The following is a 14,355-nucleotide window of genomic DNA, read 5'->3' as shown; positions in this document are numbered from 1 at the left end:
TTAACTAGCTGTCCTCCACTTCTAATTATTAATCATTGAATTCCTTAAGTTGTTATTGGCAGAGTTCAACCAGCGGTATTTTTCTGCCTAGTGGCAGCTACAGCCCTAGTTACCTTCCCTGGAGGTTAGCGTATTTTTGCGGCAGTGTACCTTTCCTCGCCTTGCCGCTGCTGTCTGGTAAGGCATGTACTTCGACAGCCTCCTTGATTGGGGTTCGGATATTTTGTTCTTTTGGACTACCTTGGTCGTAGTGGCTCCTTCTGCTTCTGGATGCTCTAAACACTGGATTCTGAAGAAGCAGTGCTGTCAGCCAGTTCCGCCTTGCCTGCGATATTGCATCGTTGCGTTGGTTACCAGACGTTAGGTAGATTATGCAAGAGTGTTGGTCTGCGTTTAAACTGTCACTACTTTGAGTTCCCATCCGGTTAAGTGAATACAACTCTTGGCTGCCTGTCTCATCGGTTGCAAAGTTGAGCGACTTTCCCAGGCTGATCCTTGGAGCACTGTCTGAGGCCCACTACTCTCTTGGTTTGATCAGATTGTCATGATTGTTCTTTTTTACTTTTAAAAAAAACTTTATTTTATCACTATTGGGGCCTTCAGCCAACAAGTAATTTTAATTTCTTGTCAATAAGACCTTCGGCCGTAAATGCAATTTGGCTGAAGTGTTTTAATTAGATATTGTCTCTTAATAGTGAAATTCTGATGACTGTGTTTGTTTTAATATTTTTGTGTCTCTTAGAGAAGTTTCTTAAGAATTTTCTATCCAGGCCTTCACCTGTTAAATTTTCTATCCAGGCCTTCAGCCGACCAATAATTTGAATTTCTTGTAAATATGGCCTTCAGCCGTGAATGCAATTTGTCTTAAGAATTTCAAATTACATATTGTCTTTTAATAGTGAAATTTTGATGATTTTTTTTTCAGAAAAAGTATTTTAGTATCTCTTGGAGAATTTAACTTTCTTATTAATTTGCTATCTAGGACTTCAGCCATCAAATTGTTTTTGAGTTATCACTATTGGGGGCTTCAGCCGACAAATAATTTGAATTTCCGGTCAATAAGGCCTTCAGCTGTAAGTAAAACTTGCTTAAGAATTTTTTGTTAGACTCTGTGTCTTAACAGTCAAATTTGATAATTGTTCCTTATTGTCAACCCTATTTGCAACTGGTTCCAAATAAAGTGTACGCGATAAAAAAAAAAAAACTGAGCAACCAATGGTAACTGAGTAAGGCCTCATCCACACCGAATCCTGCCTTTCCCTAAGTCCCATGTTTCAGCGGTAGCAGAGCGTGGTTACGATTGTCATATTGCCATTACAGTTACTGTTGGTTCGAACTGTAGCTCTGTCAGTAGTACACGATATTTGTCTTTGCTATTTGGTTGTTTCAGGTGACCGGTTCTAATGGCGGTCAGGCAATGCCCCGGGATCGGCTTGTTGAGGAAGGACCACGTCATTTATGAGCTGGGGATAAGGCGCCAGCCTATTGACGGTAGTGTCCCAGACACAGTCGCCCGTTTGGGTGCTACCGTTCTTCAGCCGGTTGTCGTGACGCCGGATGTTGTGGGTGAGACAGAAGCATCCATTGAGTTTTTGTGTAAGGCTGTTCGGGGTCTTGAGGACACCATCGGCTTTTTGGAGGGCACTCAACATAGTGGCAGTCAGTTAGACAGGGTGCGGGCACAGTTAATACATTTAACCAACCAGGTAGCGGATTTAAGGACATTAAAGTTAGAGGATGGTTATAAGGAATCAACTGATGAATTGGGGCCTTGGTTAATGAATTGCAGTTTAAGACTACATGTTTGGAACTTGATGGGAAGAGGGTTGGGGAGCTGGACTTGCTGTCTTCAGGGGGGCGTGAAAGCCAGCCCGGTAATTATGCACTTATGTCTCCCGAGAGGTTAGACGCAGCGTTTGCTAAATTGCGTTATCCTCTGGTGCATCTCTTTCAGGACAACACAGAATTAATTATAGACCGACTCGAGCAAATTGAGAGGTTATTATGGTTGTTGATTCGCCCTGAGCAACAAGCTGGTGCCTTTGGCGTTTCGCATCAAGTAGTTTCGTCGCTATTGTATCCGTTAGCTAGCGGCGAATTGAGGACCCTCGTATCCAGAGCCATGGCAGAAGGGTTTTCCTTTCGGCGGTTGAGGGAGATTGTAATTAACGAAAGATTAAATATGGGAGTTCGCAAACAGCTCGAGTGTCGCTATATTTGGCAGATCCAGCAAGATAAAGAGGAGTTACATCAGCATGTGGGCAGATTTATGACGACTTGCTTGGCCTTGTTAGTCGACTTGCTAGAATGGATTTTCTGTTGTCCTGAAGGGAATGCGAGCGGTGGATAGGTCGCCCTTTGTTTTTCGTGGTCGTGCCTCCACCTGGGAAGAACATCGTTCCGACGTTGTAGCGATATCTGCGTTACCGCTCGCGGGCGATCCAGGCCGTGAAGTTAAGGTTCAGTCCGCGAGCGTTATGAAGGAGGACTGCGGATTATCTACACTCCTGGAAATGGAAAAAAGAACACATTGACACCGGTGTGTCAGACCCACCATACTTGCTCCGGACACTGCGAGAGGGCTGTACAAGCAATGATCACACGCACGGCACAGCGGACACACCAGGAACCGCGGTGTTGGCCGTCGAATGGCGCTAGCTGCGCAGCATTTGTACACCGCCGCCGTCTGTGTCAGCCAGTTTGCCGTGGCATACGGAGCTCCATCGCAGTCTTTGACACTGGTAGCATGCCGCGACAGCGTGGACGTGAACCGTATGTGCAGTTGACGGACTTTGAGCGAGGGCGTATAGTGGGCATGCGGGAGGCCGGGTGGACGTACCGCCGAATTGCTCAACACGTGGGGCGTGAGGTCTCCACAGTACATCGATGTTGTCGCCAGTGGTCGGCGGAAGGTGCACGTGCCCGTCGACCTGGGACCGGACCGCAGCGACGCACGGATGCACGCCAATACCGTAGGATCCTACGCAGTGCCGTAGGGGACCGCACCGCCACTTCCCAGCAAATAACGGACACTGTTGCTCCTGGGGTATCGGCGAGGACCATTCGCAACCGTCTCCATGAAGCTGGGCTACGGTCCCGCACACCGTTAGGCCGTCTTCCGCTCACGCCCCAACATCATGCAGCCCGCCTCCAGTGGTGTCGCGACAGGCGTGAATGGAGGGACGAATGGAGACGTGTCGTCTTCAGCGATGAGAGTCGCTTCTGCCTCGGTGCCAATGATGGTCGTATGCGTGTTTGGCGCCGTGCAGGTGAGCGCCACAATCAGGACTGCATACGACCGAGGCACACAGGGCCAACACCCGGCATCATGGTGTGGGGAGCGATCTCCTACACTGGCCGTACACCACTGGTGATCGTCGAGGGGACACTGAATAGTGCACGGTACATCCAAACCGTCATCGAACCCATCGTTCTACCATTCCTAGACCGCCAAGGGAACTTGCTGTTCCAACAGGACAATGCACGTCCGCATGTATCCCGTGCCACCCAACGTGCTCTAGAAGGTGTAAGTCAACTACCCCGGCCAGCAAGATCTCCGGATCTGTCCCCCATTGAGCATGTTTGGGACTGGATGAAGCGTCATCTCACGCGGTCTGCACGTCCAGCACGAACGCTGGTCCAACTGAGGCGCCAGGTGGAAATGGCATGGCAAGCCGTTCCACAGGACTACATCCAGCATCTCTACGATCGTCTCCATGGGAGAATAGCAGCCGGCATTGCTGCGAAAGGTGGATATACACTGTACTAGTGCCGACATTGTGCATGCTCTGTTGCCTGTGTCTATGTGCCTGTGGTTCTGTCAGTGTGATCATGTGATGTATCTGACCCCAGGAATGTGTCAATAAAGTTTCCCCTTCCTGGGACAATGAATTCACGGTGTTCTTATTTCAATTTCCAGGAGTGTACATCGGCTGAGTCTGCTAAAAGGGAACCGCGGAGTTGCTTCAGGTGCGGTCGGACATGTCATTTAGTTCGTTCTTGCTTTCAACCACGCACCCAGAGCCAATAAAGGACGCTGGGGTCGGCAGCGACCTCGGGATCAAGTCCTTAAACCTTGGTGTGCCCGTGTCGCTGCTCGATTATCACCTCCCCTGCCTTGTATTTGTCTCCGAGTAGGTGGCGAACCTATTTTTGCCCTTTTGAATTCTGGTAGCTCCTTTTCGTTGTTGAGCTTGGAATGGTTTCTTGAATTTGGTCATCTTACGAGACTTAGGTCGGTCCCTTCTTCGGTGCAGAGGTGCCGGGTTGCCAATGGGCAGGTCTTGCCTCTGCATGGTTGGGTCAGAGGGAGCATCTCGGTTGGGGATTTCTCTCCTGGCCCTTCTCTTTGGCCTTGGTTAAGAAGCTGCGGTCGATTTGATTCTGGGATGTGATTTTAACAGGAAACTGGTCTTGTCTTGGATTATTCCGGGTACACCTTCTTCCTTAAGTTCACTTCTGTGCAGAAGTTTGGGTTCCGTGAATATGCTAAGCGTAAGGTGCTTCGAAATGCCAGCATGCTGGTAGTTGATGATAAGGTTAATGAGTTTGATCTCATCTGTCTTCACAGCAGGCCTCTGAACAATGGGACTTGCTGCAAAGGTTCCCCGAGCTTCTCTGTGATAGTGTTACTCATGTTCTTGACTACCATATTCGTCTATCTGACTATATTCCCGTCCTGCAGTCCCAATATCGTCTCTCACCGCCTAAAATGAAGATACTAAGAGGAAAGATATCTAAAATGCTTGAGCAAGGTGTTATTAGGCCTACATCTGCTTATACTTCCCCCATATTCATCGTTCCTAAGGATCAGGGGCGCGATTTTCGGCCTGTTGTTGACTACCGGCTCCTGAACACCAAGGTTGTCCTCGAATCAGTTCATTTACTTGACGTTCGTAGCTCTTTTACTTGGTTTGCCGGTGATAATTTGTTCACCGTGCTCGATCTGAATCAAGCCTATCAGATTCCCTTAGCCGAAGAATGCAAACACGTTACAGTATTTATACCGATTGGAATCTGTTTGAGCTTAACAGGGTTCCCTTTGGTTTGGCTACTGGCGCAGCCGTTCTAACTCGTTTCCTGGATAATATTCTCGGAGACTTGATATTAGTCTGTGTTTATAATTACTTGGACGTCTTGTTGATTTATAGCCGTTCGTTTCAGGAGCATTTGGAACATATCAAGCAAGTTTTTACTAGGCTGCAGGGGTCCACTTTCACCGTTAAAACCAATAAGGTGATATTAGCCAGGCAGCAGATATCCTTCTTAAGTCACTTAGTATCAGGCGAGAGCATTCGCATTGACCAGGAGCGGACTAAGGCATTGAGAGCTCTCCCGCCGCTTGCTGGTAAACGCGGGATTGCCAGGTTCATAGGCATGTCGAATTATTTTAGGCGCTTTGTCCCTAATGTTGCTCAGTTGGTGGCTCCTTTAAATGAATTGTGTCGAAAAGGGGTGCGTTTTGAATGGAGACCTGCTCAAGAGGCCGCGTTTGAGCCCATTAAGGCAGTTATAGCCAACCCTCGAGTACTCAGAGTGCCTGAATTTAGTAAAAAAAAACTATTGTACAAAGCGACGCATCTAATACGGGGATTTCGGCCGTCCTCCTACAGGAGTTCGAGGGTCAAAGGCAGCCATTAACGTACGCGTCTCGTCGGTTAACCAGTGCCGAACTTAAATATTCCGTTTACGAATGTCATTCTTTGGCCGTCTTGTTCGCGCTGGAGAAGTATCGCTTTTATCCCGAACATAGAGTATTTCAGCTAGATACCGACAATTAGACACTGAGCTGGGTGCTAGCCAGGCCGCGTAAAACTGGCCGTATCGCCAGGTGGGCAGTACGCATTTGAGCGTTTGAATTGGAAGTTAAACATATCACGGGGTCTGAGAATGAGCTCGCGGACGTCCTCAGCCGTATATTCACTGAAAACCCACCTAGTGAGCACGCCAAATAAACGGAGGAAGTCAATTTTACTTCTGTCGTGTTAGGCGGTATTCCTCAGTTGTTTAGTGACTTTGCCGACCATAGGGATCAGGACCCCACTTGGGGACCGGTTAAGGAACGGCAGTCGGCGGGTGAACCTTTGTATGGGTACGTCATCACTAAAGGTATTTTGTGTAAAAGGGTGGGACAAGAAGTTGAAGTTCTGCCTACCAGCCACCCTGGTACGCCCCGTTTTTCATTATTGTCACAACTCGTTGACTGGGAGGCATTTAGGAACCAATAAGACCTTGCAGAAAATTAAGGAGCTTTTGAATCGGCCGTCTATGGACCGAGACGTTAGAGAAATGATTTCTCGGTGTGGGTTGTGTCGTGGGGGCAAGCCTAAGAACGCTCTTCAACAGGGATTCTTGAGTTCTGAGCACGAATCCTGCCGTATGGACAAACTCTGTATCGATTATTTGGGCCTATTACCTCTCACCAAAAGAGGCCATCGGTATGTATTGGTTACTATTTACGCGTTTTCGAGGTTTTCCTGGTTTCTTCCGAGTTGTAACGTGACTGCTGCTAGTACTACTGGTCGTTTAACCAACGTACTTAGTGTTTTTGGACCCCCTAAGCAAATCGTTAGTGATAATCCGCCGGCCTCTTTTTCGGCCCCCTTCAAGCTTTTCTAAGCGGTGTGAAGCACGTGACCACCACTCCGTATTACCCGCACGGCTCTTTCGCGGAGAGGGGCAATCGTAATCTCAAATCCGCATTGACTATGTTCCGTCAGAGGACGCCCAGTAAGTGAGATTATCTTCCATAAGAAGACGCCTGGTAAGTGGGGTACTAGTCTCTCTTGGCTTAGTTTTGCCTTCAATACAGCCAGCCATGAGGCTTTGAAGGCTACTCCGGTTTCCTTGATCTGTGATTATCCTGCTAATTCCCCCCTTTCGAACTTATGGGGAATTCAAGATCTGATCCCTGCGGATATTACCTCTCAGATCGTCAAAGAAAACGGGAATCGTGCGAGGTGCAATATTCTCAGGGACCATAACAAACGGGCTGATTGTTATAACCGTAATCGACGAATCTTTAGGGGTAAACTAGAAGACCAGGTGTATCTCTGTAATTTTCCCAGGAGGGAGGTGCATGTTGGAAACCTTGGTAAGTTCACTCCCCGTTTCCTGGGTCCCTGGGCTATTATGGGTATTTTAGGTCCATTTAATCTTCCGGTTAAGGACAAGCGCACCAGGAAGCAATACTGGGTCCATCTTAATGAAATTAAGTTTGGTTAGGCCACTTGTTGGGTTACCCCCCGAGTTGGCGTTTGAGGAGGGGGGGGGGGAGGAGAGGGAGTCATGTTGCGGCTCGCGTTGGTGCCATTGGTAGGTTGGCATCATGTGATAGAGATGATGGCATCGCGTTTTCTTCTCTTGTTTACTGGCACCACTACGTTTGCTAGCATTGTGGGCCCGCAAGTGGCAGCAGCAGTTATCGATATCTAGTACAAACGGTATGGGACTTAACTTGTGAGGTCATCAGTCCCCTAGACTTAGAACTACTTGAACCTAACTAACCTAAAGACATCACACGCATCCATGCCCAAAACAGGATTCGAACCTGCGACTGTAGCAGCCACGCGGTTCCGGACTGAACCGCTCGGTCTCCGCGGCCGGCCGATATCTAGTACCCTACTAATATCTTTGGAAGGGCTTCAAGTGTTTTCTGGGTCGGATTGTGTTGGGGAGTTCGGTTGGCACGGAGCAGCAGTGAGGACCGGCAGCGTGAGGACATGCCGTGACCGCTGGTGGCACGCAGGCACTGCCGGATGGAGGGCCACAACCACGCAGTCCACTGGACCCAGGTCGTTTGAGCTGAGTGAACATTAACCCAGTACTGAAACCTCCACTATTTTGAGATCAAGCCATTTGTTCGCGCATTGCTGCTCGCAGTGTCACTCAGACGAAGACCAACGAGTGGACTGTTTGGAGGTAGCAAAATTAAATAGGCATCCTCCAATTTTTATTATTAATCATTGAATTCCTTGTGTTTATCGATGAAGTTGAACCAGCGGAATTTTTCTGCCTACTAGCCGCTAACGCCCCAGTTACCTGCCCTGGAGGTTAGCGTATTTTTGTAGCAGTGTACCTTTCCTCGTCTTGCCCCTGCTGTCCAGTAAGGCGTGTGTTCGACAGCCTCCTTAATTGTGGTTTGGATATTTTTTCCCTAAGTCCCACGTTTCAGTACAATATAAATTAATAAGTGATGGTACTGATCCTCAATGGTACACAAAGCAGGTCAGATTGTTGTTGCAGAAGCAACGAAAAAAGCATGCCAAATTTAAAAGAACACAAAATCCCCAAGACTGACAATGTTTTGCAGAAGATCAAAATATAGCGTGTGCTTCAATGCCAGATGCTTTTAATAATTTATACAATGAAACTCTGTCTCGGAATCTTGCAGAAATGCCAAGATATTCTGGTCACATATAAAGCACATCATTGGCAACACGCAATCAATACCTTCATTGCGGCCGGCCGGTGTGACCGTGCGGTTCTGGGCGCTTCAGTCTGGAGCCGCGTGACCGCTACGGTCGCAGGTTCGAATTCTGCCTATGGCATGGATGAGTGTGATGTCCTTAGGTTAGTTAGGTTTAAGTAGCTCTACGTTCTAGGGGACTGATGACCACAGGTGTTAAGTCCCATAGTGCTCAGAGCCATTTGAACCATTTTTGAACCTTCACTGCGAGATAACAACAGTGAAGTCACTGATTACAGTGACACTACAGCAGAGTTATTGAACACGGTTTTCCGAAACTCCTTCACCAAAGTAGACGAAGTAAATATTCCTGAATTACAATCGAGAACAACTGCCAAGATGAGAAACTTTGAAGTAGATATCCTCGGTGTAGCAAAGCAACTTAAATTACTTAATAAAAGCAAGACCTTCGGTTCAGATTGTATACGAGTCAGGTCCCTCTCAGAGAATTCTGATACAATAGCTCCATATTTAGCAATTATATACAACCACTCGCTCACAGGAAGATCCGTACGTCAAGACTGGAAAATTGTTCAAGTCAGACCAATACCCAAAAAGAGAAGTAAAAGTAATCCGCTGAATTACAGGCCTATATCACTAACGTCGATTTGCACTAGGGTTTTAGAACATATACTGTATTCGAACATTATGAAGTACCCCGAAGAAAACGATTTATTGACACATGGCATAGATTCAGAAAATATCGTTCTTGCGAAACACAACTAGGTCTTTATACTAATGAAGTAATGAGTGCTATCGGCAGGGGATGTCAAATTGATTTCATATTTTTAGATTTTCAGAAGGCCTCCGACACCGTTCCTCACAAGCGTCTTCTAACCAAACTGCCTGCCCATGGAATATCACCTCACTTTCCTGTCAGAAACGTCACAGTTCGTAGTAATAGACGGAACGTCATCGAATAAAACAGAAGTAGTGTCAGGCGTTCCTCAAGGAAATGTTATAGGCGCTCTATTGTTCCTGTTCTATATTAACGTCACAGGAGACAACCTGAATAGCCCTCTTATATTATTTGCAGCTGATGCTGCCATTTATCGTTTTGTATAGTCATCTGATGACCAAACCGAATTGCAAAATTTAGATAAGATATCGGTATGGTGCGAAAAGGGGCAATTGACCCTGAATAGAGAATAGTGTGAAGTTATTCACATGAGTACTAAAAGAAATCCGCTATATTTCGATTACGCGACAAGTCACACAAATATGAAGGCTGTAAATTCAACTAAATACTTAGGGATTACAATTACAAATAACCTAAATTGGAATAATCACATAAATAACGTTGTGGGCAGAGCATACCAAAGATTGCGACTCATGGGCAGAACACTTAGGAGTTGCAACAGATCTACTAAAGAGACTGCTTTACACTACACTTGTCCGCCCTATTCTGGTGTACTGCTGTGCGGTGTGGGGTCCGCATCAGGTGGGACTGACGGATGACATCGAAAAAGTACAAAGAAGGGCAGCTCGTTTTGTGTTATCGCGAAATAGGCGAGATAGTGTCACAGACATGATAAGTGAATTGGAGCGGAGTTTTTCGATGCAACATGATCTTCTCATGAAATTTCAATCACCAGTTTTCTCCTCCGATTGCGAAAACATTCTGTTGGCACCCACCTACATAGGGAGCAATGATCACCACGATAAAGTAAGAGAAATCAGGGCTCGCACAGAAAAATTTAACTGCACGTTTTTTCCGCGTGCCGTTCCAGAGTGGAACGCTAGAGAGACAGCTTGATGGTGGTTAATTGAACCCTCTGCCATGCACTTAATTGTGAATAGCAGAGTACTAACGTAGATTTAGATGTAGATGTGAAATGTCGCTGCCAGAGCATTTCTTGGTATCTAGGTCCAAAGGTGACATCTGAGTGGACTCACAATCGCAGGTGTCTTCGTGAGCACTATAGCAAAGGAAGTGGGAGAGGTTATTGGTTGTAGGGATTTGTACACCTTCTTCTCTTCACCGTCACATTTAACTCTTGAATTTTCTATTCATTTTCGTACACTATACAGTCTCTGCTCCAAGCTGGATGTGAACCTGAACAACGGACACAAAGATAAGGTGAAGCACACATCATTGCGTCACAGTGACAGGCCATATCACACTTCCACACACATAGCTCGTCCATCACACGCAGGAGTAGTATGTGTGATCTTCTGGAGCACGAAACACGTCATAAGTTCGAGAAAGTATCGTGAGATTTTCAGTGTTAAAACTCCAGCTTTAATATATGCTGGCAAAGTTGGCGCATCAAACGTCAGTATAAACGTGTCAGATATTTCCAATTCTGCATCCATATGGCGCATTATATGTTTCACGTAAATGACCCCTTCGTCAGCCCATTCCTCCCGTAGCTCTCAATTGTCCACGTGCATGATAACATAGTGTGTGACCTCTCCTGAACTGTTGAGGTTACAGTGCTTCTCAACTGCAGTAGGAGACTCACACAAAAATTTGGGTTTCAAAAGGTTGTTAACTTGCTGTGATCTCGCTGTTTCGACCATTGGCAACCTTTGAAAAGGCCTGATGATACAGCCAAACCATCAAAGCCCTTCTGAATTTAGAAGGGCGACACCTTTTCAAATGAACCATCTCTGACCACAAGAAACACATATTGACACACTGGACCCCTCTTTTACGGTGCAATGCCTGAACTTTAGAGGAAGATTGATGAAGAATGCTAACTCCCGTGCTCGCTTAGTAGGATGGTTGTCAGTACTACCCAACGGATGGACTGAACTGTGCGAATGTGACAGTATGCAATATTAGGCAATTTATAACACTTAAAACACTTGACAATGGCACTTTGAAGCCGCAAACATGATTGTGTAAGTGTATATGTAACACTGTAAATAAACAACAATCTAAAAGTGCATTAGGTTGTGAATGGCTAAGTGATCCCACGGGCAGCTAAGGAAACAAATAGTCCTCCTAGACGGAGCCCGCTTGCCTGAATGAGTCTTACATAACTGACGTCCGGTAGGTTCAGCAGACGTTTCCTGCTAACTATCGTTCTACCTCTGGAGCCAAGCATCTCACCAGCACGCAGCATACTTGGTTTTTTTTTTTTTTTTTGTACAGGTTTTTACCATCCTCGTGATCTGGGCGGTCAAGCAAAGGCCCTCGTTCCATGTGAAAGGCAACGTTCCACTGCCAAGCCGCATAGTCGTCGCTGAAGGATGCGCAGAGCTTAAGGTACCAGGGGTCTGGCTGCACTTACCAGTCCCCAGTTGAAGAACCCCGGGATCGCGAAGCCTGTACCCAACAAACAAAACCTGGGCAACTGAGAGCTTCTGAGCAGGAGGGAACGTGCAGTGCGGGACCTATTGCAACCAGCACACGTGAGTACTATGCTGTCGACGGTACTGTCGTCACTTCTGCTTTACAAAGTGTTGTGCTACAGGATAACGAATAACTTACATGTAAGTGCCTTATTGCTGAGAAGAAGTGTTTAAATCGCCAGTGCCTATTTAGTGTATCCGTAGTACATAAAGCAAAAAAAAAAAAAAAAAAAAGAGCTATCCTCGAATATCGAGAAGGCACGAAATACTACTATCTTGATTAATGGGTCAAAACAAACAGTTCTGAAAGCAAGTTCACTTACTGGAGAGAAAAGTGACAGTTATGTGCTAAATGAAGTTGTTGCGATGCAAACAGTGTCAAATACGACGAAACTGGATAAACGGTTCAGACAATGCGTTTTAATTCCTTCAGATCCAAAATAAGGCTTTTCTGTAATATTTTAAATATTAGCATCTATTTATTATTGTTTCAACACCGAGAAAAAACGGGAATTTGGGAAAACTTGAAGTAGCTTACAGACAAAGCAGAGAATATTAACTTAGAGTAAAGTGACAAGAAGAAGGGGAATGTGAAATTAATTAATGGCAGATCAAATGGAGAGGTAGTAGCGCTGGAAGGATACCGTATAAACGATCACAACGTCTGGATTCAAGAAATATGTCATGTGGCGGACAGCGCATATTTTCCTTTTCATTTTTACTACAAAATATTTTTCTCGGTGATACTCTCTTAGGTATTTAAGGAATTGTTATTCCATCATGTGCAGACACTTATCTTTATTTCTTCTTTTATAAAGTTTTCGCTTCTTCGGGGCTTTAAAACTGACGGAGGTACATTTTAAGTTTAGTGTAGATGCACACTTGAAATACTGTTGCCAACACAACCACTGGCAGTCTTTGTTATTTTGAAACACGCATCCAAGATGGTAAGCTCTAGCACTTCCTCTGCCATCTGTCTCACAATAGAAAATTCCCAGTAACGCACTAAGTTTTATGAATTACTCATATTTTTGACCTATTCTCACACTCCTTCATTTATAAGAATCGTCGATGTTATTTGCTTAGTCGGTCTTTTGTTACCATATTAAACTTTTACGCCCCCACCCTCCCCGAAAACCTGTCGACCAGGGTGGTGACACAGTCACCCTCCACCCCCCCCCCCCCCCCCCCCCCCCGCCGCCCACGGTCACAGAGTCTCCACTGCCCTGCCGCTCAAAACCAGAGGTTTATTGGTGCCTCTAATTTTTTAGGGCAGAGAGCAGAGAGTCCTGCAAGTGACCGTAAAACACCAGTTTCTGTTCTGAATATTGTTTACTTTGGGATGTTAAATAACCAAAGAATCAAATATGACACTTTTACAACTTGACCTATGAATTCCACATGAACGTGTATTTCATATAACCAGCATAGTCGCCATGACTAATGTATTTAAATGAAATGTAGAGGAGCGAAACCGCTTTCACAACTGAATAATTTATATTTTATTTACTTTTGTCTAATTGACAACTCGCACGCTCCAGTTTATACTCGCCTAACGTTTACAGGAAAAATGGTAACCTACAATACTACCAACAGCGTTCTACGTGAAGCACTGCTTGTGACGTTGTTGGTTCCAGAGACGAATATGTGCTCTGAGCCATACGAAAAATTTCGAAAGTGAGTAATCATGTACGATACCTGGGAAGTGCAGACAACGTACAATATACCACAGTTACGTTTAGATATAATACTCACAGTATATAAAATTTAATTTCAAAAATACTTTGTACTGTCTGATTAGATTTAACTGTCTGTAAGATACTGACGTCTCACACCTAGGACTCTAACTATAAGATTCGTAACTGCTGGGGCCCAGAGTACATCCGTTACGGTAGAATTGTGACTCATCTCTGTATGAGGATACCTGCTATAGTTAACTGCTATAGGAGCGATGAAAAGGCGCTACAGCTCACCGTACTCATGTGTGATACCAACAATCCCTGCATATGGCTATAAATGTCATGTCACTTTCTACAGGAGCTTGATAAATGTGTTTCGTATTCATATCGTCCTGTCCGAAAGTTATAGTGAAGTTTGCATTATCCCCCATGTAGTAACTGACTCAGAGTACTGTAATATGATTGGCTGGAATAAAGCCGTCAACCCTCATACGGCGATCGAAACAGAAACTGGTTTTCCACAGGAACGTCACAAATATAAATACCCTGTTAGGCTTTATTTTTTCAGCCGGCGTGGAACCTATTCCCTCAATGTATGCCCTGTACGCATATCGTGCAATATCTCTTGAAGCCGTTCGTGTTGGGTTGATATAATATTTTTGAAAATACGCTGAAGAGCCAAAGAAACTGGTACACCTGCCTAATATCGCGTACTCGACTAATGTCTGAAGTAATACTGTAGGGAACTGACACCATGAATCCTGCAGGGCTGTCCATAAATCCGTAAGACTACAGGGGGTGGAAATCTCTTCACAACGGTACGTTGCCGAAGTCCATCGGAATGCACAATGGACACCTACACATGTAGGTGATGATGATGAAACAGGATGCTTACGTACGTGTCACCTG

This window comes from Schistocerca nitens, chromosome 5, assembly GCF_023898315.1.
Source record: "Schistocerca nitens isolate TAMUIC-IGC-003100 chromosome 5, iqSchNite1.1, whole genome shotgun sequence".
In the NCBI taxonomy this organism is placed as follows: Eukaryota; Metazoa; Arthropoda; class Insecta; order Orthoptera; family Acrididae; genus Schistocerca; species Schistocerca nitens.
This window is presented reverse-complemented; position numbering follows the sequence as displayed.